At 48.8% G+C, this 27,447-nt stretch overlaps 1 protein-coding gene across 1 annotated transcript in view; it reads right to left on the reverse strand.

Annotated features, from left to right (window-relative positions):
• Positions 1-27,447, reverse strand: part of LOC110514665 (EH domain-binding protein 1-like) — a gene marked incomplete at its 3' end in the record, with an annotated part of 194,972 nt that overhangs the window by 25,346 nt on the left and 142,179 nt on the right. The window lies entirely within an intron of this gene.

Consider the following 27,447-nt stretch of genomic DNA (forward strand, 5'->3'; position numbering starts at 1 on the left):
AGACTGACTCACGGATACCATTTTTATGTCTTTGTGTGCAGCTTGAAGGAAGTTGAACGTCGTTTCCGGAGCCATTGTTAACTAGCGTTAGCGCAATGACTTGAAGTCTACAGGAACAGCTAGCACTATCCCTTTAAGTTCCTAGTGAGAGGTCTATGGTGGCTGGCAGTGGTAGCAGTCCATCTGGACAGAAACAGGCCTTCATATCGCTGCAATGGCTGAACTACCCCCTCTATTGGCCAGCCTGGAATATTGCTGGAGCGAGAGGGAGAGAGATGGAGGAAGAGAGAGGGAGAAGGAAAGGGGTGGAGGACGAGATGGAGGAGACAGGGAAGAGGGGGAGGAAGAGAGAGGGAGAAGGAAAGGGGTGGAGGACGAGATGGAGGAGACAGGGAAGAGGGGGAGGAAGAGAGAGGGAGAAGGAAAGGGGTGGAGGATGAGATGGAGGAGACAGGGAAGAGGGGGAGGAAGAGAGAGGGAGAAGGAAAGGGGTGGAGGACGAGATGGAGGAGACAGGGAAGAGGGGGAGGAAGAGAGAGGGAGAAGGAAAGGGGTGGAGGACGAGATGGAGGAGACAGGGAAGAGGGGGAGGAAGAGAGAGGGAGAAGGAAAGGGGTGGAGGACGAGATGGAGGAGACAGGGAAGAGGGGGAGGAAGAGAGAGGGAGAAAGAAAGGGTTGGAGGACGAGATGGAGGAGACAGGGAAGAGGGGGAGGGGATTTGAGTTGACTGACAAGGGAGAAGTTAGGTGATTATGAGAGCTCTGTATAAACAGACACAAAGGAGGCCTCAGGCCGTGAGCGGGGGAGAGGGAGAGAGGAAGAAAGAGAGTGAGAGAGAAACACACTAAATGAGAACTAAACGTCTCCTAAATTAAACACTTCTTAGGGCTAGGCCCCTTCTTCACAATTTCCACCTGAATGACGTGGCCAAAGTATATGCTTTGGGCATGTCAGGATATGCATATAATTGGTACCATTGGAAAGAAAACACTTTGAAGTTTGTAGAAATGTTAAAATAATGTAGGAGAATATAACACAATAGATATGGTAGGAGAAAATCCAAAGAAAAACCAACCAGAATATATATATTTTTTTAGAGACCATGCTCTTACAATGGCAAGTATAAGGGCATGCTCAATTCTAGCTCCCAGGATGCAATTCCTATGGCTACCACAGGGTGTCAGCAGTCTATGTTTAAGGGGTCAGGCTTGTAACTTCCAAAACAAATAAGAAATATCAGTTTTAGTTCAGGGACAGTCTTGGAAATTTGTGTATGGACGCGACATGAAGACACCTGCTAAAATCGGTTTCCTATTGAACATACTTCTTTCTGTAAGAAATATTATAGTTTGATGACATTTTAGGGAATCTGAAGAGTAGATAGAAACATATTTTGACTGAAGTTTAGGGGTAGATTTTCGGATTCCTTTCTCTGCTCTGTTGAACGAGTGGATTACTCAAATCGATGGCGCCAACTAAACAGACTTTTTTGGGATATAAAGAAGGATTATGTCTAACGAAACGACACTACATGTTATTGCTGTGACCCTTTGGATGACAAATCAGAGCAAGATTTTCAAAAAGTAAGTGAATATTTAATCGCTATTTGTGAATTTATGAAACCTGTGCCGGTTGAAAAATATTTTGATGTGGGGAACCGTCCTCAAACAATCGCATGGCATGCTTTCGCTTTAATAGCTACTGTAAATCGGACAGTGCAGTTAGATTAACAATAATTTAAGCTTTCAACCGATATAATACACTTGTATGTACCTAAATGTTTAATATCCATAATTTTTATGATTATTTATTTGAATTGCGTGGCCTCCAGTTTCACCGGAAGTTGTCCCGTTAGTGCGATGCCTTAGGGGGTCCTTCAGCATGGCCACAGAGTTAGGGGGTCCTTCAGCATGGCCACAGGGTTAGGGGGTCCTTCAGCATGGCCACAGGGTTAAAGTGTCCTTCAGCATCGCCACAGGGTTAAAGTGTCCTTCAGCATCGCCACAGGGTTAAAGTGTCCGTCAGCATCGCCACAGGGTTAGGGGGTCCCTCAGCATGGCCACAGGGTTACGGGGTCCCTCAGCATGGACACAGGGTTAGGGGGTCCTTCAGCATGGCCACAGGGTTAGGGGGTCCGTCAGCATCGCCACAGGGTTAGGGGGTCCCTCAGCATGGCAACAGGGTTAGGGGGTCCCTCAGCATGGCCACAGGTTTAGGGGGTCCTTCAGCATGGCCACAGGGTTAGGGGGTCCTTCAGCATCGCCACAGGGTTAGGGGGTCCTTCGGCATGGCCACAGGGTTAGGGGGTCCTTCAGCATGGCCACAGGGTTAGGGGGTCCTTCAGCATGGCCACAGGGTTAGGGGGTCCTTCAGCATGGCCACAGGGTTAGGGGGTCCTTCAGCATGGCCACAGGGTTAGGGGATCCATCAGTGTTTTCTGTGTAATGATCATGCTGTGTAATCAGCTTCTTGATATGCCACACCTGTCAGGTGGATGGATTATCTTGGCAAAGGAGAAATGCTCCCTAACAGGGGATGTAAACAAATTAGTGTACAAAGTTTGAGAGAAATAATATTTTTGTGCTTATGAAACATTTCTGGGATCTTTTATTTCAGCTCATGAAACATGTTGTGTTTATATTTTAGTTGAGTCTCCATTTCGTCTTTGAACAACACTGGGAAAGGATTGAAGGCATTCTGTTGTACAGCTGACGAGGAATCCCCCTGGTCACTTTCACAACGTTGAGATGCTGTTCCACCCAGTTGTAAAGTACCTTCAGAAAGTATTCAGACCCCTGGACTTATTACCCACGTTGCCGTGTTACAACCTGAATTCAACATGGGTTAAATAGATGCTCTTCTCATCCATCTACACCCCATAATGACAAATATATATATTTTTTCTATAGAACTGTTTGCAAAAGTATTGAAAATTAAATACAGAAATATCTAATTTACATAAGTATTCACACCCCTAAGTCAAAATATGTTAAAATCACCTTTGGCAGAGATTACAGCTGTGAGTCTTTCTGGGTGAGTCACCTGCATTGAACAATATTTGACAGAAGTATTTCATTTTCAATATGTATTGACACTGCTAAGTCAGTTAGAATTATGTGTGGCAGAGATTACAGTTGAGAGTCTTTCTGGGTAAGTCTCTAAGAGCTTTGCACACCTGGATTGTGCAACATTTGCCCATTATTCTTCTCAAAAATCTTCAAACTGTCAAGTTGGTTGTTGATTATTGCTACACAACTATTTTCAGGTCTTGACATAGATGTTCAAGTAGATTGAAGTCAAAACTGTAACTCGGCCACTCAGGAACATTTACTGTCATCTTGGTAAGCAACTCCTGTGTAGATTTGGCCTTGTGTTTTAGGTTATTGTCCTGCTGAAAGGTGAGTTGATCTCCCAGTGTTTGGTGAGGAGCCGACTGAACCAGGTTTCCCTCTAGAATTTTGTCTGTGTTTAGCTACATTCTGTTTATTTTTTTATCCTGAAAAACTCCCCAGTCCTTAACGATTACAAGCTTACCCATAACATGATGCAGCCACCACTATGCTAGAAAATATGGAGAGTGGTACTCAGTAATGTGTTGTATTTGCCCCAAACATAGCACTTTGTATTCAGGACAAAATAGTTAATTACTTTGCCACATTTTCTTGCAGTATTACTTCAGTGCCTTGTTGCAAACAGGATGCATGTTTTGGAATATTTAAAAACATTTCTGTACAGGCTTGTTTTCACTCCGTTATTTAGTTTAGTATTGTGGAGTAGCTACGTTGTTGATCCGTCCTCAGTTTTCTCAAGTCACAGCCATTAAACTCTGTAACTGTTTTAAAGTCACCATTGGCCTCATGGTGAAATCCCTGAGCGGTTTCCTTCCTCTCCGGCAACTGAGTTAGGAAGGACACCTGTATCTGTGTAGTGACTGGGTGTATTGATACACCATCCAAAATGTAATTAATAACTTCAACATGCTCAATTGAATATTTGATAATAATTCCACTTTATCATAAAACATCTACATTTAATCCATTTTAAATTCAGGCTGGACAATAACATGTGGAAAAGGTCAAGGTGTGTGAATAGTTCTGAAGGCCACTGTATGTACTGTATTATAAACTGGGTGGTTTGAGCCCTGAATGTTGCTTAGCTGACAGCCGTGGTATATCAGACCGTATTACCACGGGTATAACAAAACATGTATTTTTACTGCTCTTAATTACGTTGGTAACCAGTTTATAATTGCAATAAGGCACCTCTGGGGGGTTGTGGTATATGGCCACTATATCACGGCTAAAGACTGTATCCAGGCACTCCACGTTGTGTCGTGCTGAAGAACAGCCCTTAGCCGTGGTATATCGGCCATATACCACAACCCCCCTTGAGCCGTATTGCTTAATTCTAATCAAGGCTCACCCTATAGAACTACTGATATTCACAACTTTTCTATTGTGGACACCCCTTCAAATGAGTGGATTTGGCTATTTCAGCCACACCTGTTGCTGACAGGTGTATAAAATCAAGCACTCCGCCATGCAATCTCCATAGACAAACATTAGCAGTAGAATGGCCTTACTGAAGAGTTCAGTGACTGTCAACGTGGCACTGCCATTGGATGCCACCTTTCCAATAAGTCATTTCGTCAAAGTTCTGCCATGCTAGAACTGCCCCGGTCAACTGTAAGTGCTGTTATTGTGAAGTGGTAACATCTAGGAGCAACAACGGCTCAGCTGCAAGGTGGTAGGCCACACAAACTCACAGAACGGAACCGCCGACTGCTGAAACGCGCAGTTGCAACACTCACTACCTAGTTCCAAACTGACTGTTCGTCGGGAGCTCCATGAAAAGAGTTTCCACGGCCGAGCTGCCGCACACAAGCCTAAGATCACCATGTGCAATGCCAAGCGTCGGCTGGAGTGGTGTAAAGCACACCGCCATTGGACTCTGGAACAGTGGAAACGTTTTCTCTGGAGTGATGAATCACGCTCACCATCTGGCAGGCCCATGGATGGACGAATCTGGGTGGCTGAATGGAAGCAAGTCCCCACAGAAATGTTCCAACATCTAGTGGAAAGCCTTCCCAGGAGAGTGGAGGCTGTTATAGCAGCAATGTTCCAACATCTAGTGGAAAGCCTTCCCAGGAGAGTGGAGGCTGTTATAGCAGCAATGTTCCAACATCTAGTGGAAAGCCTTCCCAGAAGAGTGGAGGCTGTTATAGCAGCAATGTTCCAACATCTAGTGGAAAGCCTTCCCGGAAGAGTGGAGGTTGTTATAGCAGCAAAGGGGGGGACCACCTCATATTTTTGCCCCTGATTTTAGAATGAGATGTTCAACGAGCAGGTGTCCACATACTTTTGGTCATGTAGTTGATCATTCCTAGTACATCTAGTGTAAATTCTTCCAGTGAAAACACACATAGATTTAATGACTTTGTTTCCTAAATCAAGTGTTACGTTCAGAGTGAAGGTTAGTATAGATAGACAGTCTCTTTGAACAGCCACCCAGGACAGATCTAGGGGTCGTCTAGGTGTGAGTCTCTGGTTCGTAGGGATGGGAACGGCCAGGGGCTTCATGATATCATCACCAAACTGAGGTGCCCATTTTATATGCATGGCGATTGAATGGTGCATGTTTAATAAAGTTCAGATCAAAGCTGAATCAATGTCTGGAAAGATCACTTAACGGTGAATTAGTATTCTACCACAGCCCTAACACACCGAGTCACAGCACAGTGTCACATTACAGCACGGCCAGAAACACCACCTCACGTCTGATGTGGGCTACACTCCCATGTACACTGTTTAATATGAATTAATATATTCATCCACGTTGTCACATCTGATGTGGGCTACACTCCCATGTACATTTCATATTTGATTTGATTTCATATGAATTAATATGAATGAATATATTCAACCACGTTGTCACATCTGCCTGATTTGAGTCCAGCACTGAGGACCAGCAGTGAACAGTTGTTTCTTTAACAACAACAAAAAAACGCTCGACCTGAGGGGGACTCGAACCCGTGGTTTCCTGTATCAGAGTTAAGAGCCTGAGGGGGACTCGAACCCGTGGTTCCTGTATCAGAGTTAAGAGCCTGAGGGGGACTCGAACCCGTGGTTCCTGTATCAGAGTTAAGAGCCTGAGGGGGACTCGAACCCGTGGTTCCTGTATCAGAGTTAAGAGCCTGAGGGGGACTCGAACCCGTGGTTCCTGTATCAGAGTTAAGAGCCTGAGGGGGACTCGAACCCGTGGTTCCTGTATCAGAGTTAAGAGCCTGAGGGGGACTCGAACCCGTGGTTTCCTGTATCAGAGTTAAGAGCCTTAGGGGGACTCGAACCCGTGGTTCCTGTATCAGAGTTAAAAGCCTGAGGGGGACTCGAACCCGTGGTTTCCTGTATCAGAGTTAAGAGCCTGAGGGGGACTCGAACCCGTGGTTCCTGTATCAGAGTTAAGAGCCTGAGGGGGACTCGAACCCGTGGTTCCTGTATCAGAGTTAAGAGCCTGAGGGGGACTCGAACCCGTGGTTCCTGTATCAGAGTTAAGAGCCTGAGGGGGACTCGAAGGCAGGGAGACACTTGACATTTCCGGCTCGTCTTTAAAGAGGACCTTAACCTTTCCCAACATCCATACAACCACACGTTTTAGACGGCCCAAACAATGCCTGATGGGCCACTCAGAACAGGAATAAATAAGAGAAAACAACAAGCATAGCAAGATGATAGGGAGCGTGACAATAAGTCATTTAATAAATTAGGTGGAAATATTAATTTGAGGGGAAATAGTTTGAAGGAGATTAGCTGGAGTCCACTTGACTAGACTAATGTTTATGACAGCGTTGTAATCCCTCTACTATTTTAACAACTCCATGAATGTGGTTTCTCACACCTCAGCAGTGTGTGTTTGTGTAATTAATGTAAACTAAAGTCATTCACCCCCCCCCCCCAGGCAGTCAGTTGATCAGGCAGGAGGGCAGTCAGTTGATCAGGCAGGCAGGCAGTCAGGCAGTCAGTCAGTTGATCAGGCAGTCAGTCAGTTGATCAGGCAGGCAGTCAGTCAGTCAGTCGCTCAGGCAGACAGTCAGTCGATCAGGCAGACAGACAGTCAGTCGATCAGGCAGACAGTCGATCAGGCAGACAGACAGTCAGTCGATCAGGCAGACAGTCAGTCGATCAGGCAGACAGACAGTCGATCAGGCAGACAGACAGTCGATCAGGCAGACAGTCAGTCGATCAGGCAGACAGACAGTCAGTCGATCAGGCAGACAGACAGTCAGCTTCCTCCTGAGGCCATCTTTCTCCTTTCAAGTGATGTTAAAGTAGCTGTGTAATTTCAGGTCCATAATTACCTGGGATTAGAGACCAGGTGGTATTAAAGCAACTACAACACAACACACTCTAGCAGAAAGAGACACACACACACACACACTCTAGCAGAGAGAGACACACACACACACACTCTAGCAGAGAGAGACACACACACACACACTCTAGCAGAGAGAGACACACACACACTCTAGCAGAGAGAGACACACACACACACACACTAGCAGAGAGAGACACACACACACACACTCTAGCAGAGAGAGACACACACACACACTCTAGCAGATAGAGACACACATACACCAGCGCAACACACACACACACACACACACACTCTAAGAGGCCTTTAGACCGCGAGAGACAGGGAGTAGCATCGAGTGAGAGAAAACACTACAACAAAAGGTTTAACCACAAAAAATATTCACTCACTGCAGAGGCAAAGAACAGGGTGTGTGTGTGTGTGTGTGTGTGTGTGTGTGTAAAGCACATAGCTATGACCCCTATCAATAATAATGCATTCTACTCTGAAACATGAACATTGTCATTTATAAACCAACGTTGTGTTTTTAGACCACAGAGAGATAAAGGTACACAGATGGATTCATACAGTTAAACATCAGACAGTCAATAACAGAACAAACAGCATATCTGTCTCCACAAAAACACACATTTCCTTAAGACACAAGGATGGGAGGGGAGAGACACAATTTATCAAACGGGATGGTGTCTCGCCCAAAGCAAAGTACGTGTGTGTGTGTGTGTGTGTGTGTGTGTGTGTGTGTGTGTATGTGTGTGTGTGTGTGTGTGTGTGTGTGTGTGTGTGTGTGTGTGTGTGTGTGTGTGTGTGTGTGTGTGTGTGTGGAATAGAATTGACACATCTATGTTTCTGGGCTCGGGGGTAGGATTAAAGAAAACCTCCGCCTCGACCCAACAAACATTCCATAGTAAAAAAATGAAAAGAAAACCTTCATTACAAAACCCCTCCTGCTATCACACACACACACACACACACACACACACACACACACACACACACACACACACACACACACACACACACACACCTTACAGCGCTGTGGAGCGTCGGGCCAAAAATACAACCCGACAGACAAGAGATTCCATTATTTCTGACGCCTCGGTGTCAACAACCAAAGCACATCCGGCGGGGCGGCCGAGGGGGGTAGGGAGGAGAGAGGAGAGGAGGAGAGAGGAGAGGAGAGGAGAGGAGGAGAGAGGAGGAGAGGAGAGGAGAGAGGAGAGGAGGAGAGAGGAGAGGAGGAGAGGAGAGAGGAGAGGAGGAGGAGAGGAGAGGAGGAGAGGAGGAGAGGAGAGGAGAGGAGGAGAGAGGAGAGGAGAGAGGAGAGGAGGAGAGAGGAGAGGAGAGAGGAGAGGAGGAGAGGAGGAGAGGAGAGAGGAGGAGAGGAGAGAGGAGAGGAGGAGAGGAGAGAGGAGAGGAGGAGAGAGGAGGAGAGGAGAGGAGGAGAGGAGAGAGGAGAGGAGAGGAGGAGAGGAGAGAGGAGAGGAGAGAGGAGAGGAGGAGAGGAGGAGAGGAGAGGAGGAGAGGAGGAGAGGAGAGGAGGAGAGAGGAGAGGAGGAGAGGAGAGAGGAGAGAGGAGAGAGGAGAGGAGAGAGGAGAGGAGGAGAGAGGAGAGGAGAGGAGAGGAGAGGAGGAGAGGAGAGGAGAGGAGGAGAGGAGAGGAGGAGAGGAGAGAGGAGAGGAGGAGAGGAGGAGAGAGGAGAGGGGTAGGGAGGAGAGAGGAGAGGAGGAGAGGAGAGGAGGGGGGTAGGGAGGAGAGAGGAGAGGAGGAGAGGAGAGGAGGGGGGTAGGGAGGAGAGAGGAGAGGAGGAGAGGAGAGGAGGGGGGTAGGGAGGAGAGAGGAGAGGAGGAGAGAGGAGAGGGGTAGGGAGGAGAGAGGAGAGGAGGAGAGAGGAGAGGACGAGAGAGGAGAGGAGAGGAGAGGAGGGGGGTAGGGAGGAGAGAGGAGAGGAGGAGAGAGGAGAGGAGGGGGGTAGGGAGGAGAGAGGAGAGGGGAGAGGAGAGAAGGAGAGGAGAGGAGGGGGGTAGGGAGGAGAGAGGAGAGGAGGAGAGAGGAGAGGAGGAGAGAGGAGAGGAGAGGAGAGGGGTAGGGAGGAGAGAGGGGAGGAGGAGAGAGGAGGAGAGGAGAGGAGGAGAGGAGAGAGGAGAGGAGAGAGGAGAGGAGGAGAGGAGGAGAGGAGAGGAGGAGAGGAGGAGAGGAGGAGAGGAGAGGAGGAGAGAGGAGAGGAGGAGAGAGGAGAGGGGTAGGGAGGAGAGAGGAGAGGAGGAGAGGAGAGGAGGGGGGTAGGGAGGAGAGAGGAGAGGAGGAGAGGAGAGGAGGGGGGTAGGGAGGAGAGAGGAGAGGAGGAGAGGAGAGGAGGGGGGTAGGGAGGAGAGAGGAGAGGAGGAGAGAGGAGAGGGGTAGGGAGGAGAGAGGAGAGGAGGAGAGAGGAGAGGACGAGAGAGGAGAGGAGAGGAGGGGGGTAGGGAGGAGAGAGGAGAGGAGGAGAGAGGAGAGGAGGGGGGTAGGGAGGAGAGAGGAGAGGGGAGAGGAGAGAAGGAGAGGAGAGGAGGGGGGTAGGGAGGAGAGAGGAGAGGAGGAGAGAGGAGAGGAGGAGAGAGGAGAGGAGAGGAGAGGGGTAGGGAGGAGAGAGGGGAGGAGGAGAGAGGAGAGGGGTAGGGAGGAGAGAGGAGAGGAGGAGAGAGGTAGGGAGGAGAGAGGAGAGGAGGAGAGAAGAGAGGAGAGGAGGAGAGGGGTAGGGAGGAGAGGAGAGGGAGGGGAGAGGAGAGGAGGGGGAAGGGAGGAGAGAGGAGAGGAGGGGAGAGGAGAGGAGGGGGAAGGGAGGAGAGAGGAGAGAGGAGAGGGGTAGGGAGGAGAGGAGAGGAGGAGAGAGGAGGGGGGTAGGGAGGAGAGAGGAGAGGAGGAGAGAGGAGAGGAGGAGGGTAGGGAGGAGAGGAGAGGAGAGGGAGGAGAGGAGGAGAGAGGAGAGGAGAGGAGAGGAGGAGAGAGGAGAGGGAGGAGAGGAGGAGAGGAGGAGAGAGGAGAGAGGAGAGGGGAGAGGGGAGAGGGAAGGGAGAGGATAAGGCAACGCTAATCTAACATAATAATGTCAAAGCACCAGGAATGCTATAGAATACAGGACTATCTGAGAGTCAGAAGTAGAATACATCATGTAGGACTATCTGAGTCAGAAGTCACACAGAGAAAGGGCCACCACAGAGAAAGGGCCACCACAGAGAAAGGGCCACCACAGAGAAAGGGCCACCACAGAGAAAGGGCCACCACAGAGAAAGGGCCACCACAGAGAAAAAGGGCCACCACAGAGAAAGGGCCACCACAGAGAAAGGGCCACCACAGAGAAAGGGCCACCACAGAGAAAGGGCCACCACAGAGAAAGGGCCACCACAGAGAAAGGGCCACCACAGAGAAAAAGGGCCACCACAGAGAAAGGGCCACCACAGAGAAAGGGCCACCACAGAGAAAAAGGGCCACCACAGAGAAAGGGCCACCACAGAGAAAGGGCCACCACAGAGAAAGGGCCACCACAGAGAAAGGGCCACCACAGAGAAAGGGCCACCACAGAGAAAGGGCCACACAGAGAAAGGGCCACCACAGAGAAAGGGCCACCACAGAGAAAGGGCCACCACAGAGAAAGGGCCACCACAGAGAAAGGGCCACCACAGAGAAAGGGCCACCACAGAGAAAGAGCCACCACAGAGCAAGGGCCACACAGAGAAAGGGCCACACAGAGAAAGGGCCACCACAGAGAAAGGGCCACCACAGAGAAAGGGCCACCACAGAGAAAGGGCCACCACAGAGAAAGGGGCACACAGAGAAAGGGCCACCACAGGGAAATGGCCACCACGGAGAAAGGGCCACCACGGAGAAAGGGCCACCACAGAGAAAGGGCCACCACGGAGAAAGGGCCACCACAGAGAAAGGGCCACCACAGAGAAAGGGCCACCACAGAGAAAGGGCCACCACAGAGAAAGGGCCACCACAGAGAAAGGGCCACCACAGAGAAAGGGCCACCACAGAGAAAGGGCCACCACAGAGAAAGGGCAACCACAGAGAAAGGGCCACCACAGAGAAAGGGCCACCACAGAGAAAGGGCCAGGGCAAACTGATCAGGATCTCAAAAAGGCCCTTTCTCTGTGGTGGCCCTTTCTCTGTGGTGGACCTTTCTCAGTGGTGGCTGAAAGGGCCACAGAGAGAAAGGGCCACCACAGAGAAAGGGCCACACAGAGAAAGGGCCACCACAGAGAAAGGGCCACACAGAGAAAGGGCCACCACGGAGAAAGGGCCACAGAGAGAAAGGGCCACCACAGAGAAAGGGCCACACAGAGAAAGGGCCACACAGAGAAAGGGCCACCACAGAGAAAGGGCCACACAGAGAAAGGGCCACACAGAGAAAGGGCCACACAGAGAAAGGACCACACAGAGAAAGGGCCACCACAGAGAAAGGGCCACACAGAGAAAGGGCCACACAGAGAAAGAGCCACCACAGAGAAAGGGCCACAGAGAGAAAGGGCCACCACAGAGAAAGGGCCACACAGAGAAAGGGCCACACAGAGAAAGGGCCACCACAGAGAAAGGGCCACCACAGAGAAAGGGCCACACAGAGAAAGGGCCACCACAGAGAAAGGGCCACACAGAGAAAGGGCCACCACAGAGAAAGGGCCACCACAGAGAAAGGGCCACCACAGAGAAAGGGCCACCACAGAGAAAGGGCCACCACAGAGAAAGGGCCACACAGAGAAAGGGCCACACAGAGAAAGGGCCACACAGTGAAAGGGCCACCACAGAGAAAGGGCCACACAGAGAAAGGGCCACACAGAGAAAGGGCCACACAGAGAAAGGGCCACCACAGAGAAAGGGCCACACAGAGAAAGGGCCACACAGAGAAAGGGCCACCACAGAGAAAGGGCCACCACAGAGAAAGGGCCACCACAGAGAAAGGGCCACCACAGAGAAAGGGCCACCACAGAGAAAGGGCCACCACAGAGAAAGGGCCACCACATAGAAAGTGCCACCACAGAGAAAGGGCCACCACAGAGAAAGGGCCACCACATAGAAAGTGCCACCACAGAGAAAGGGCCACCACAGAGAAAGGGCCACCACAGAGAAAGGGCCAGGGCAAACTGATCAGGATCTCATAAAGGCCTGTACCCTGGGACGAGTCAGAGAGAGAGAACAGGGAGAGGCTTCCCTTTCTGATCAGACTCCTCCCTCTTCCTCTCCTCTCACACCTCTCTTCTCCCTCCTCTCACAACCTCTCCTCCCTCCTTTCTTTTTCCATCCGTTGTCATAGTGTTCCTGGCTTCCCAGCCCTCCTCCCTCCCTTGGTCTCTCCCCTCCTCTCCTCTCTTTCTCCTTTTCTCACCTCTGCCCCTCCATCTCTCCTTTCCTCCTCTCCTCACCTCTGCCCCTCCTAACCTCATCTCCCCCCTCCTAACCTCATCTCCTCTGCCCCCTCCTAACCTCATCTCCTCCCCCCCCCCTCATTTCCTCACCTCTGCCCCCTCCTAACCTCACCTCTGCCCCTCCATCCCTCCTCTCCCCCCTCCTAACCTCATCTCCTCTGCCCCCTCCTAACCTCACCTCCTCTCCCCCCTCCTTTCCTCACCTCTGCCCCTCTATCTCTCCTTTCCTCCTCTCCTCACCTCTGCCCCTCCTAACCTCATCTCCTCTGCCCCCTCCTCCTCTCCTCACCTCTGCCCCCTCCTAACCTCATCTCCTCTGCCCTTCCCTCCTTTCCTCACCTCTGCCCCTCCATCCCTCCTCTCCCCCCTCCTAACCTCATCTCCTCTGCCCCCTCCTAACCTCATCTCCTCCCCCCCCTCATTTCCTCACCTCTGCCCCCTCCTAACCTCACCTCTGCCCCTCCATCCCTCCTCTCCCCCCTCCTAACCTCATCTCCTCTGCCCCCTCCTAACCTCACCTCCTCTCCCCCCTCCTTTCCTCACCTCTGCCCCTCCATCCCTCCTCTCCTCTGCTCCCTCCTTCATGTTTCTCCTCCTGTCCTGTCTGTTGAGGTATGTTTATTCTGATCAGGCCCTGCATAGCGTCACAGGGGTGACTTTGTAATTATGTTCATTTTAATTGGCTTCCTGCTATCACCCCTCTCATCACTTATGAGTCCACGCCGCCCGCCCCGGACAATGCATGGGGCCCTGCATTGCTGCTGTGTGTGTGTGTGTTGGTGTGTGTGTGTGGGGCCTACGTCAAGTAGACACACACACCACCCCCCTCCACACCACCCTCTCCAACCTCTTTACCTGCAGAGCATAATTCCATCAGGAAGTGCCTCCTTCCTTAATGAGTTTTCCCGTCCGTTAGCAGCAGCTTAGATTCATTGATAAACGTTGTGGTTATCGGGGGACGATCGGTGACCTCCTGCACCCCTAATTTGTTTGTGGAAGACGGCAGTTAAAAGGAGATTAATGGGCTATAGATTTATGACTGAGGGGCCCAGGACCACCATCCTACCATCCAGTTATAAACCCTCCTTCACTTATTCATCCATGAAGAGGAGGAGGAGGAGGAGGCAGAGGAGGAGGAGGAGGAGGAGGGGGAGGCAGAGGAGGAGGGGAAGGAGGCAGAGGAGGAGGGGAAGGAGGAAGAGGAGGAAGAGGCAGAGGAGGGGAAGGAGGAGGAGGAAGAGGAGGAAGAGGCAGAGGAGGAGAAGGAGGCAGAGGAGGAGGGGAAGGAGGAAGAGGCAGAGGAGGAGGAGGAAGAGAAAGGTGGGCTGAGAGGGGTTTGCCATCTCCTTCAACATCCATACAGACCATTTGTTGTGTGGAGAGACAGAGAGTCACACACACACACACACACACACACACAGGGGGATTGTACATTAGGAAGGAGAGCTGTTTTTCCTGCTGCTGGTAGTGTTGTTGTTTATCTCTAACAGGATCATCCCAGCTCCTCCATATTGTAAACATCCACAGCAGCCACCCCCTCTAACTCTCTCAGCCAAAGCTCATTTGTTAAGGCGTGAGTGTGGGTAATACCTCCTCTGACAAGCTATAGCCAGCGCTTCCACCACATTATATATAGCCTGTTACACGTTGGCAGAGAGAGCCAACGAACCAACGAGCGTCGTGCACATCTGGCAACAACCGTCGCTACCACCCTTTGTCTATACCACCTCTGAATACGTTATTTCATGTTGTTCAGGGAAGGTTTTAGCATTTGCCTTCAAAGCCTAAAATGCTGCATGGCTGTGGATGTAGAGTAGAACAGGCCTGGAGAGAGAACCAGGAAGTTCTGCATGGCTGTGGATGTAGAGTAGAACAGGCCTGGAGAGAGAACCAGGAAGTTCTGCATGGCTGTGGATGTAGAGTAGAACAGGCCTGGAGAGAGAACCAGGAAGTTCTGCATGGCTATGGATGTAGAGTAGAACAGGCATGGAGAGAGAACCAGGAAGTTCTGCATGGCTGTGGATGTAGAGTAGAACAGGCCTGGAGAGAGAACCAGGAAGTTCTGCATGGCTATGGATGTAGAGTAGAGTAGAACAGGCATGGAGAGAGAACCAGGAAGTTCTGCATGGCTGTGGATGTAGAGTAGAACAGGCCTGGAGAGAGAACCAGGAAGTTCTGCATGGCTATGGATGTAGAGTACAGTAGAACAGGCCTGGAGAGAGAACCAGGAAGTTCTGCATGGATATGGATGTAGAGTAGAACAGAACTGGAGAGAGAACCAGGAAGTTCTGCACGGCTATGGATGTAGAGTAGAACAGGCCTGGAGAGAGAACCAGGAATTTCTGCATGGCTATGTAGAGTAGAACAGACCTGGAGAGAGAACCAGGAAGTTCTGCATGGCTACGGATGTAGAGCAGAACAGGCCTGGAGAGAGAACCAGGAAGTTCTGCATGGCTATGGATGTAGAGTAGAACAGGCCTGGAGAGAGAACCAGGAAGTTCTGCATGGCTATGTAGAGTAGAACAGACCTGGAGAGAGAACCAGGAAGTTCTGCATGGCTATGGATGTAGAGCAGAACAGGCCTGGAGAGAGAACCAGGAAGTTCTGCATGGCTGTGGATGTAGAGTACAGTAGAACAGGCCTGGAGAGAGAACCAGGAAGTTCTGCATGGCTATGGATGTAGAGCAGAACAGGCCTGGAGAGAGAACCAGGAAGTTCTGCATGGCTATGGATGTAGAGCAGAACAGGCCTGGAGAGAGAACCAGGAAGTTCTGCATGGCTATGGATGTAGAGCAGAACAGGCCTGGAGAGAGAACCAGGAAGTTCTGCATGGCTATGGATGTAGAGCAGAACAGGCCTGGAGAGAGAACCAGGAAGTTCTGCATGGCTATGGATGTAGAGCAGAACAGGCCTGGAGAGAGAACCAGGAAGTTCTGCATGTTATAGCAAGAACAGCTCAAAAAAGCAAAGAGAAACGACAGTCCATTACTTTAAGATATGAAGGTCAGTCAATACGGAACATTTCAAGAACTTTGAAAGTGTCTTCAAGCAAAAACCATCAAGCGCTATGATGAAACTGGCTCCCCTGAGGACCGACACAGGAATGGAAGACCCAGAGTCACCTCTGCTGCAGAGGACACGTTCATTAGAGTTAACTGCACCTCAGAAATTGCAGCCCAAATAATTGCTTCACAGAGTTTAAGTAACAGACACTTCTCAACATCAACTGTTCAGAGGAGACTGTGTGAATCAGGCCTTCATGGTCGAATTGCTGCAAAGAAACCACTACTAAAGGACACCAGTAAGAACAAGAGACTTGCTTGGGCCAAGAAACACGAGCAATGGACATTAGACCAGTGGAAATCTGTCCTTCCGTCTGATGAGGGAGGGAGGGGAGGAGAGGGACAAGACGGGGAGGGAGGGGTGGGGAGGGACAGGACAGGGAGGGAGGGGAGGGACAGGGAGGGAGGGGAGGGACAAGACGGGGAGGGAGGGGAGGGAGGGGAGGAGAGGGATAAGACAGGGTGTGAGGGGAGGGAGGAGAGGGACAGGACGGGGAGGGAGGGGAGGGAGGGAGGGAGGGGAGGGACAGGACAGGGAGGGAGGGGAGGGACAAGACAGGGAGGGGAGGGGAGGGGAGGGGAGGGGAGGGGAGGGAGGGAGGGAGGGAGGGAGGGAGGGAGGGAGGGAGGGAGGGAGGGAGGGAGGGACAAGACGGGGAGGGAGGGGAGGGAGGGGAGGAGAGGGACAAGACGGGGTGTGAGGGGAGGGAGGAGAGGGACAGGACGGGGAGGGAGGGGAGGGAGGGAGGAGAGGGACAAGACGGGGAGGGAGGGGAGGGGAGGGAGGGGAGGGAGGGAGGAGAGGGACAGGACAGGGAGGGAGGGGAGGGAGGGACAAGACAGGGAGGGAGGGGAGGGTCAAGACGGGGAGGGAGGGGAGGGACAGGACAGGGAGGGAGGGAGGGGAGGGGAGGGAGGGAGGGAGGGAGGGAGGAGAGGGACAGGACAGGGAGGGAGGGACAAGACGAGGAGGGAGGGGAGGGGAGGGAGGGAGGGAGGAGAGGGAGGGGAGGGAGGAGAGGGACAGGACAGGGGGGGAGGGGAGGGAGGGAGGGAGGAGAGGGAGGGGAGGTGAGGAGAGGGAGGGAGGGAGGGAGGGAAGGAGGGAGGGAGGGAGGGAGGAGAGGGAGGGAGGAGAGGGAGGGGAGGGAGGGACAAGACGGGGAGGGAGGGGAGGAGAGGGAGGGAGGGAGGGAGGGAGGGAGGGAGGGAGGGAGGGAGGGAGGGAGGGAGGAGAGGGACAGGACAGGGAGGGAGGGGAGGGACAAGACGGGGAGGGAAGGGAGGGGAGGGAGAGAGGAGAGGGAGGGGAGGGGAGGGAGGGAGGAGAGGGACAGGACGGGGAGGGAGGAGAGGGACAGGACGGGGAGGGAGGGGAGGGACAGGACGGGGAGGGGAGGGAGGGGAGGGACAGGACAGGGAGGGAGGAGAGTGACAGGACGGGGAGGGAGGGGAGGGACAGGACGGGGAGGGACAGGACGGGGAGGGGAGGGAGGAGAGGGACAGGACGGGGAGGAGAGGAGAGGAGAGGAGAGGAGAAGAGAGGAGAGGAGAGGAGAGGAGAGGAGAGGAGAGGAGGGGGACAGGACAGGGAGGGGAGGGAGGGAGGAGAGGGATGGGAGGGACAAGATGGGGAGGGGAGGGGAGGGAGGAGAGGGAAGGGAGGGAGGAGAGGGACGGGGGAGGGGGAGGGAAGATCAATAGGTCAGGATGCAGTCTTTGAAATTTGTTGTTTTCACCTGATGGAACGCCTGACACATAAAGGAGATGAGAGGAACAACCACTCAGGTTAATGACAGACAGGCCACATCACACTCCACTCTACCAGGAAATAGGGACAGAGTGGAAAGGAGGACATGAAAAAAATATGCTACTTTTTAGAAGCTATTGACCCAGGAGGAATGGACTGATGAAACTAGATGATTCCACCCAGACTGTTAGAGGACTGATGAAACTAGATGATTCCACCCAGACTGTTAGAGGACTGATGAAACTAGATGATTCCACCCAGACTGTTAGAGGACTGATGAAACTAGATGATTCCACCCAGACTGTTAGAGGAATGGACTGATGAAACTAGATGATTCCACCCAGACTGTTAGAGGACTGATGAAACTAGATGATTCCACCCAGACTGTTAGAGGAATGGACTGATGAAACTAGGTGATTCCACCCAGACTGTTAGAGGAATGGACTGATGAAAGTAGATGATTCCACCCAGACTGTTAGAGGAATGGACTGATGAAAGTAGATGATTCCACCCAGACTGTTAGAGGACTGATGAAACTAGATGATTCCACCCAGACTGTTAGAGGAATGGACTGATGAAACTAGATGATTCCACCCAGACTGTTAGAGGAATGGACTGATGAAACTAGATGATTCCACCCAGACTGTTAGAGGAATGGACTGATGAAAGTAGATGATTCCACCCAGACTGTTAGAGGAATGGACTGATGAAACTAGATGATTCCATCCAGACTGTTAGAGGAATGGACTGATGAAACTAGATGATTCCACCCAGACTGTTAGAGGAATGGACTGATGAAACTAGATGATTCCACCCAGACTGTTAGAGGAATGGACTGATGAAACTAGGTGATTCCACCCAGACTGTTAGAGGAATGGACTGATGAAAGTAGATGATTCCACCCAGACTGTTAGAGGAATGGACTGATGAAAGTAGATGATTCCACCCAGACTGTTAGAGGACTGATGAAACTAGATGATTCCACCCAGACTGTTAGAGGAATGGACTGATGAAACTAGATGATTCCACCCAGACTGTTAGAGGAATGGACTGATGAAACTAGATGATTCCACCCAGACTGTTAGAGGAATGGACTGATGAAAGTAGATGATTCCACCCAGACTGTTAGAGGACTGATGAAACTAGATGATTCCACCCAGACTGTTAGAGGAATGGACTGATGAAACCAGATGATTCCACCCAGACTGTTAGAGGAATGGACTGATGAAACTAGATGATTCCACCCAGACTGTTAGAGGAATGGACTGATGAAACTAGATGACTCCACCCAGACTGTTAGAGGAATGGACTGATGAAAGTAGATGATTCAACCCAGACTGTTAGAGGACTGATGAAAGTAGATGATTCCACCCAGACTGTTAGAGGAATGGACTGATGAAACTAGATGATTCCACCCAGACTGTTAGAGGAATGGACTGATGAAACTAGATGATTCCACCCAGACTGTTAGAGGACTGATGAAACTAGATGATTCCACCCAGACTGTTAGAGGAATGGACTGATGAAACTAGGTGATTCCACCCAGACTGTTAGAGGAATGGACTGATGAAAGTAGATGATTCCACCCAGACTGTTAGAGGAATGGACTGATGAAAGTAGATGATTCCACCCAGACTGTTAGAGGACTGATGAAACTAGATGATTCCACCCAGACTGTTAGAGGAATGGACTGATGAAACTAGATGATTCCACCCAGACTGTTAGAGGAATGGACTGATGAAACTAGATGATTCCACCCAGACTGTTAGAGGAATGGACTGATGAAAGTAGATGATTCCACCCAGACTGTTAGAGGAATGGACTGATGAAACTAGATGATTCCATCCAGACTGTTAGAGGAATGGACTGATGAAACTAGATGATTCCACCCAGACTGTTAGAGGAATGGACTGATGAAACTAGATGATTCCACCCAGACTGTTAGAGGAATGGACTGATGAAACTAGGTGATTCCACCCAGACTGTTAGAGGAATGGACTGATGAAAGTAGATGATTCCACCCAGACTGTTAGAGGAATGGACTGATGAAAGTAGATGATTCCACCCAGACTGTTAGAGGACTGATGAAACTAGATGATTCCACCCAGACTGTTAGAGGAATGGACTGATGAAACTAGATGATTCCACCCAGACTGTTAGAGGAATGGACTGATGAAACTAGATGATTCCACCCAGACTGTTAGAGGAATGGACTGATGAAAGTAGATGATTCCACCCAGACTGTTAGAGGACTGATGAAACTAGATGATTCCACCCAGACTGTTAGAGGAATGGACTGATGAAACTAGATGATTCCACCCAGACTGTTAGAGGAATGGACTGATGAAACTAGATGATTCCACCCAGACTGTTAGAGGAATGGACTGATGAAACTAGATGACTCCACCCAGACTGTTAGAGGAATGGACTGATGAAAGTAGATGATTCAACCCAGACTGTTAGAGGACTGATGAAAGTAGATGATTCCACCCAGACTGTTAGAGGACTGATGAAACTAGATGATTCCACCCAGACTGTTAGAGGAATGGACTGATGAAACTAGATGATTCCACCCAGACTGTTAGAGGACTGATGAAACTAGATGATTCCACCCAGACTGTTAGAGGAATGGACTGATGAAACTAGATGATTCCATCCAGACTGTTAGAGGAATGGACTGATGAAAGTAGATGATTCAACCCAGACTGTTAGAGGACTGATGAAAGTAGATGATTCCACCCAGACTGTTAGAGGACTGATGAAACTAGATGATTCCACCCAGACTGTTAGAGGAATGGACTGATGAAACTAGATGATTCCACCCAGACTGTTAGAGGACTGATGAAACTAGATGATTCCACCCAGACTGTTAGAGGAATGGACTGATGAAACTAGATGATTCCACCCAGACTGTTAGAGGACTGATGAAACTAGATGATTCCACCCAGACTGTTAGAGGACTGACGATGAAACTAGATGATTCCACCCAGACTGTTAGAGGACTGATGAAACTAGATGATTCCACCCAGACTGTTAGAGGACTGATGAAACTAGATGATTCCACCCAGACTGTTAGAGGAATGGACTGATGATGAAACTAGATGATTCCACCCAGACTGTTAGAGGAATGGACTGATGAAACTAGATGATTCCACCCAGACTGTTAGAGGAATGGACTGATGAAACTAGATGATTCCACCCAGACTGTTAGAGGAATGGACTGATGATGAAACTAGATGATTCCACCCAGACTGTTAGAGGAATGGACTGATGAAACTAGATGATTCCACCCAGACTGTTAGAGGAATGGACTGATGAAACTAGATGATTCCACCCAGACTATTAGAGGAATGGACTGATGAAACTAGATGATTCCACCCAGACTGTTAGAGGAATGGACTGATGATGAAACTAGATGATTCCACCCAGACTGTTAGAGGAATGGACTGATGAAACTAGATGATTCCACCCAGACTGTTAGAGGACTGATGAAACTAGATGATTCCACCCAGACTGTTAGAGGACTGACGATGAAACTAGATGATTCCACCCAGACTGTTAGAGGACTGATGAAACTAGATGATTCCACCCAGACTGTTAGAGGACTGATGAAACTAGATGATTCCACCTAGACTGTTAGAGGAATGGACTGATGATGAAACTAGATGATTCCACCCAGACTGTTAGAGGAATGGACTGATGAAACTAGATGATTCCACCCAGACTGTTAGAGGAATGGACTGATGAAACTAGATGATTCCACCCAGACTGTTAGAGGAATGGACTGATGATGAAACTAGATGATTCCACCGAGACTGTTAGAGGAATGGACTGATGAAACTAGATGATTCCACCCAGACTGTTAGAGGAATGGACTGATGAAACTAGATGATTCCACCCAGACTATTAGAGGAATGGACTGATGAAACTAGATGATTCCACCCAGACTGTTAGAGGAATGGACTGATGATGAAACTAGATGATTCCACCCAGACTGTTAGAGGAATGGACTGATGAAACTAGATGATTCCACCCAGACTGTTAGAGGAATGGACTGATGAAACTAGATGATTCCACCCAGACTGTTAGAGGAATGGACTGATGATGAAACTAGATGATTCCACCCAGACTGTTAGAGGAATGGACTGATGAAACTAGGTGATTCCACCCAGACTGTTAGAGGACTGATGCAACTAGATGATTCCACCCAGACTGTTAGAGGAATGGACTGATGAAACTAGATGATTCCACCCAGACTGTTAGAGGACTGATGAAACTAGATGATTCCACCCAGACTGTTAGAGGAATGGACTGATGAAACTAGATGATTCCACCCAGACTGTTAGAGGACTGATGAAACTAGATGATTCCACCCAGACTGTTAGAGGAATGGACTGATGAAACTAGATGATTCCACCCAGACTGTTAGAGGACTGATGAAACTAGATGATTCCACCCAGACTGTTAGAGGAATGGACTGATGAAACTAGATGATTCCACCCAGACTGTTAGAGGAATGGACTGATGAAACTAGATGATTCCACCCAGACTGTTAGAGGACTGATGAAACTAGATGATTCCACCCAGACTGTTAGAGGAATGGACTGATGATGAAACTAGATGATTCCATCCAGACTGTTAGAGGAATGGACTGATGAAACTAGATGATTCCACCCAGACTGTTAGAGGACTGATGAAACTAGATGATTCCACCCAGACTGTTAGAGGACTGATGAAACTAGATGATTCCACCCAGACTGTTAGAGGAATGGACTGATGAAACTAGATGATTCCATCCAGACTGTTAGAGGAATGGACTGATGATGAAACTAGATGATTCCACCCAGACTGTTAGAGGAATGGACTGATGAAACTAGATGATTCCACCCAGACTGTTAGAGGAATGGACTGATGATGAAACTAGATGATTCCACCCAGACTGTTAGAGGACTGATGAAACTAGATGATTCCACCCAGACTGTTAGAGGAATGGACTGATGAAACTAGATGATTCCACCCAGACTGTTAGAGGAATGGACTGATGAAACTAGATGATTCCATCCAGACTGTTAGAGGAATGGACTGATGAAACTAGATGATTCCACCCAGACTGTTAGAGGAATGGACTGATGATGAAACTAGATGATTCCACCCAGACTGTTAGAGGAATGGACTGATGAAACTAGATGATTCCACCCAGACTGTTAGAGGACTGATGAAACTAGATGATTCCACCCAGACTGTTAGAGGAATGGACTGATGATGAAACTAGATGATTCCACCCAGACTGTTAGAGGACTGATGAAACTAGATGATTCCACCCAGACTGTTAGAGGAATGGACTGATGATGAAACTAGATGATTCTACCCAGACTGTTAGAGGACTGATGAAACTAGATGATTCCACCCAGACTGTTAGAGGAATGGACTGATGAAACTAGATGATTCCACCCAGACTGTTAGAGGAATGGACTGATGAAACTAGATGATTCCACCCAGACTGTTAGAGGACTGATGAAACTAGATGATTCCACCCAGACTGTTAGAGGAATGGACTGATGAAACTAGATGATTCCACCCAGACTGTTAGAGGACTGATGAAACTAGATGATTCCACCCAGACTGTTAGAGGAATGGACTGATGAAACTAGATGATTCCACCCAGACTGTTAGAGGAATGGACTGATGAAACTAGATGATTCCATCCAGACTGTTAGAGGAATGGACTGATGAAACTAGATGATTCCACCCAGACTGTTAGAGGAATGGACTGATGATGAAACTAGATGATTCCACCCAGACTGTTAGAGGAATGGACTGATGAAACTAGATGATTCCACCCAGACTGTTAGAGGACTGATAAAACTAGATGATTCCACCCAGACTGTTAGAGGAATGGACTGATGATGAAACTAGATGATTCCACCCAGACTGTTAGAGGACTGATGAAACTAGATGATTCCACCCAGACTGTTAGAGGAATGGACTGATGATGAAACTAGATGATTCCACCCAGACTGTTAGAGGACTGATGAAACTAGATGATTCCACCCAGACTGTTAGAGGAATGGACTGATGAAACTAGATGATTCCACCCAGACTGTTAGAGGAATGGACTGATGAAACTAGATGATTCCACCCAGACTGTTAGAGGACTGATGAAACTAGATGATTCCACCCAGACTGTTAGAGGACTGATGAAACTAGATGATTCCACCCAGACTGTTAGAGGAATGGACTGATGAAACTAGATGATTCCACCCAGACTGTTAGAGGAATGGACTGATGAAAGTAGATGATTCCACCCAGACTGTTAGAGGAATGGACTGATGAAACTAGATGATTCCACCCAGACTGTTAGAGGACTGATGAAACTAGATGATTCCACCCAGACTGTTAGAGGACTGATGAAACTAGATGATTCCACCCAGACTGTTAGAGGAATGGACTGATGATGAAAGTAGATGATTCCACCCAGACTGTTAGAGGAATGGACTGATGAAACTAGATGATTCCACCCAGACTGTTAGAGGACTGATGAAACTAGATGATTCCACCCAGACTGTTAGAGGACTGATGAAACTAGATGATTCCACCCAGACTGTTAGAGGAATGGACTGATGATGAAACTAGATGATTCCACCCAGGCTGTTAGAGGAATGGACTGATGAAACTAGATGATTCCACCCAGACTGTTAGAGGACTGATGAAACTAGATGATTCCACCCAGACTGTTAGAGGACTGATGAAACTAGATGATTCCACCCAGACTGTTAGAGGAATGGACTGATGAAACTAGATGATTCCATCCAGACTGTTAGAGGACTGATGAAACTAGATGATTCCACCCAGACTGTTAGAGGAATGGACTGATGAAACTAGATGATTCCACCCAGACTGTTAGAGGAATGGACTGATGATGAAACTAGATGATTCCACCCAGACTGTTAGAGGAATGGACTGATGAAACTAGATGATTCCACCCAGACTGTTAGAGGAATGGACTGATGATGAAACTAGATGATTCCACCCAGACTGTTAGAGGAATGGACTGATGAAACTAGATGATTCCACCCAGACTGTTAGAGGACTGATGAAACTAGATGATTCCACCCAGACTGTTAGAGGAATGGACTGATGATGAAACTAGATGATTCCACCCAGACTGTTAGAGGACTGATGAAACTAGATGATTCCACCCAGACTGTTAGAGGAATGGACTGATGATGAAACTAGATGATTCTACCCAGACTGTTAGAGGACTGATGAAACTAGATGATTCCACCCAGACTGTTAGAGGAATGGACTGATGAAACTAGATGATTCCACCCAGACTGTTAGAGGAATGGACTGATGAAACTAGATGATTCCACCCAGACTGTTAGAGGACTGATGAAACTAGATGATTCCACCCAGACTGTTAGAGGAATGGACTGATGAAACTAGATGATTCCCCCCAGACTGTTAGAGGAATGGACTGATGAAACTAGATGATTCCATCCAGACTGTTAGAGGAATGGACTGATGAAACTAGATGATTCCACCCAGACTGTTAGAGGAATGGACTGATGATGAAACTAGATGATTCCACCCAGACTGTTAGAGGAATGGACTGATGAAACTAGATGATTCCACCCAGACTGTTAGAGGACTGATAAAACTAGATGATTCCACCCAGACTGTTAGAGGAATGGACTGATGATGAAACTAGATGATTCCACCCAGACTGTTAGAGGACTGATGAAACTAGATGATTCCACCCAGACTGTTAGAGGAATGGACTGATGATGAAACTAGATGATTCCACCCAGACTGTTAGAGGACTGATGAAACTAGATGATTCCACCCAGACTGTTAGAGGAATGGACTGATGAAACTAGATGATTCCACCCAGACTGTTAGAGGAATGGACTGATGAAACTAGATGATTCCACCCAGACTGTTAGAGGACTGATGAAACTAGATGATTCCACCCAGACTGTTAGAGGACTGATGAAACTAGATGATTCCACCCAGACTGTTAGAGGAATGGACTGATGAAACTAGATGATTCCACCCAGACTGTTAGAGGAATGGACTGATGAAAGTAGATGATTCCACCCAGACTGTTAGAGGAATGGACTGATGAAACTAGATGATTCCACCCAGACTGTTAGAGGACTGATGAAACTAGATGATTCCACCCAGACTGTTAGAGGAATGGACTGATGATGAAAGTAGATGATTCCACCCAGACTGTTAGAGGAATGGACTGATGAAACTAGATGATTCCACCCAGACTGTTAGAGGACTGATGAAACTAGATGATTCCACCCAGACTGTTAGAGGACTGATGAAACTAGATGATTCCACCCAGACTGTTAGAGGAATGGACTGATGATGAAACTAGATGATTCCACCCAGGCTGTTAGAGGAATGGACTGATGAAACTAGATGATTCCACCCAGACTGTTAGAGGACTGATGAAACTAGATGATTCCACCCAGACTGTTAGAGGAATGGACTGATGATGAAACTAGATGATTCCACCAAGGCTGTTAGAGGAATGGACTGATGAAACTAGATGATTCCACCCAGACTGTTAGAGGACTGATGAAACTAGATGATTCCACCCAGACTGTTAGAGGAATGGACTGATGAAACTAGATGATTCCACCCAGACTGTTAGAGGAATGGACTGATGAAACTAGATGATTCCATCCAGACTGTTAGAGGAATGGACTGATGAAACTAGATGATTCCACCCAGACTGTTAGAGGAATGGACTGATGATGAAACTAGATGATTCCACCCAGACTGTTAGAGGAATGGACTGATGAAACTAGATGATTCCACCCAGACTGTTAGAGGACTGATAAAACTAGATGATTCCACCCAGACTGTTAGAGGAATGGACTGATGATGAAACTAGATGATTCCACCCAGACTGTTAGAGGACTGATGAAACTAGATGATTCCACCCAGACTGTTAGAGGAATGGACTGATGATGAAACTAGATGATTCCACCCAGACTGTTAGAGGACTGATGAAACTAGATGATTCCACCCAGACTGTTAGAGGAATGGACTGATGAAACTAGATGATTCCACCCAGACTGTTAGAGGAATGGACTGATGAAACTAGATGATTCCACCCAGACTGTTAGAGGACTGATGAAACTAGATGATTCCACCCAGACTGTTAGAGGACTGATGAAACTAGATGATTCCACCCAGACTGTTAGAGGAATGGACTGATGAAACTAGATGATTCCACCCAGACTGTTAGAGGAATGGACTGATGAAAGTAGATGATTCCACCCAGACTGTTAGAGGAATGGACTGATGAAACTAGATGATTCCACCCAGACTGTTAGAGGACTGATGAAACTAGATGATTCCACCCAGACTGTTAGAGGACTGATGAAACTAGATGATTCCACCCAGACTGTTAGAGGAATGGACTGATGATGAAAGTAGATGATTCCACCCAGACTGTTAGAGGAATGGACTGATGAAACTAGATGATTCCACCCAGACTGTTAGAGGACTGATGAAACTAGATGATTCCACCCAGACTGTTAGAGGACTGATGAAACTAGATGATTCCACCCAGACTGTTAGAGGAATGGACTGATGATGAAACTAGATGATTCCACCCAGGCTGTTAGAGGAATGGACTGATGAAACTAGATGATTCCACCCAGACTGTTAGAGGACTGATGAAACTAGATGATTCCACCCAGACTGTTAGAGGAATGGACTGATGATGAAACTAGATGATTCCACCCAGACTGTTAGAGGAATGGACTGATGAAACTAGATGATTCCATCCAGACTGTTAGAGGACTGATGAAACTAGATGATTCCACCCAGACTGTTA

This window comes from Oncorhynchus mykiss, chromosome 23 (genome assembly GCF_013265735.2).
Source record: "Oncorhynchus mykiss isolate Arlee chromosome 23, USDA_OmykA_1.1, whole genome shotgun sequence".
In the NCBI taxonomy this organism is placed as follows: Eukaryota; Metazoa; Chordata; class Actinopteri; order Salmoniformes; family Salmonidae; genus Oncorhynchus; species Oncorhynchus mykiss.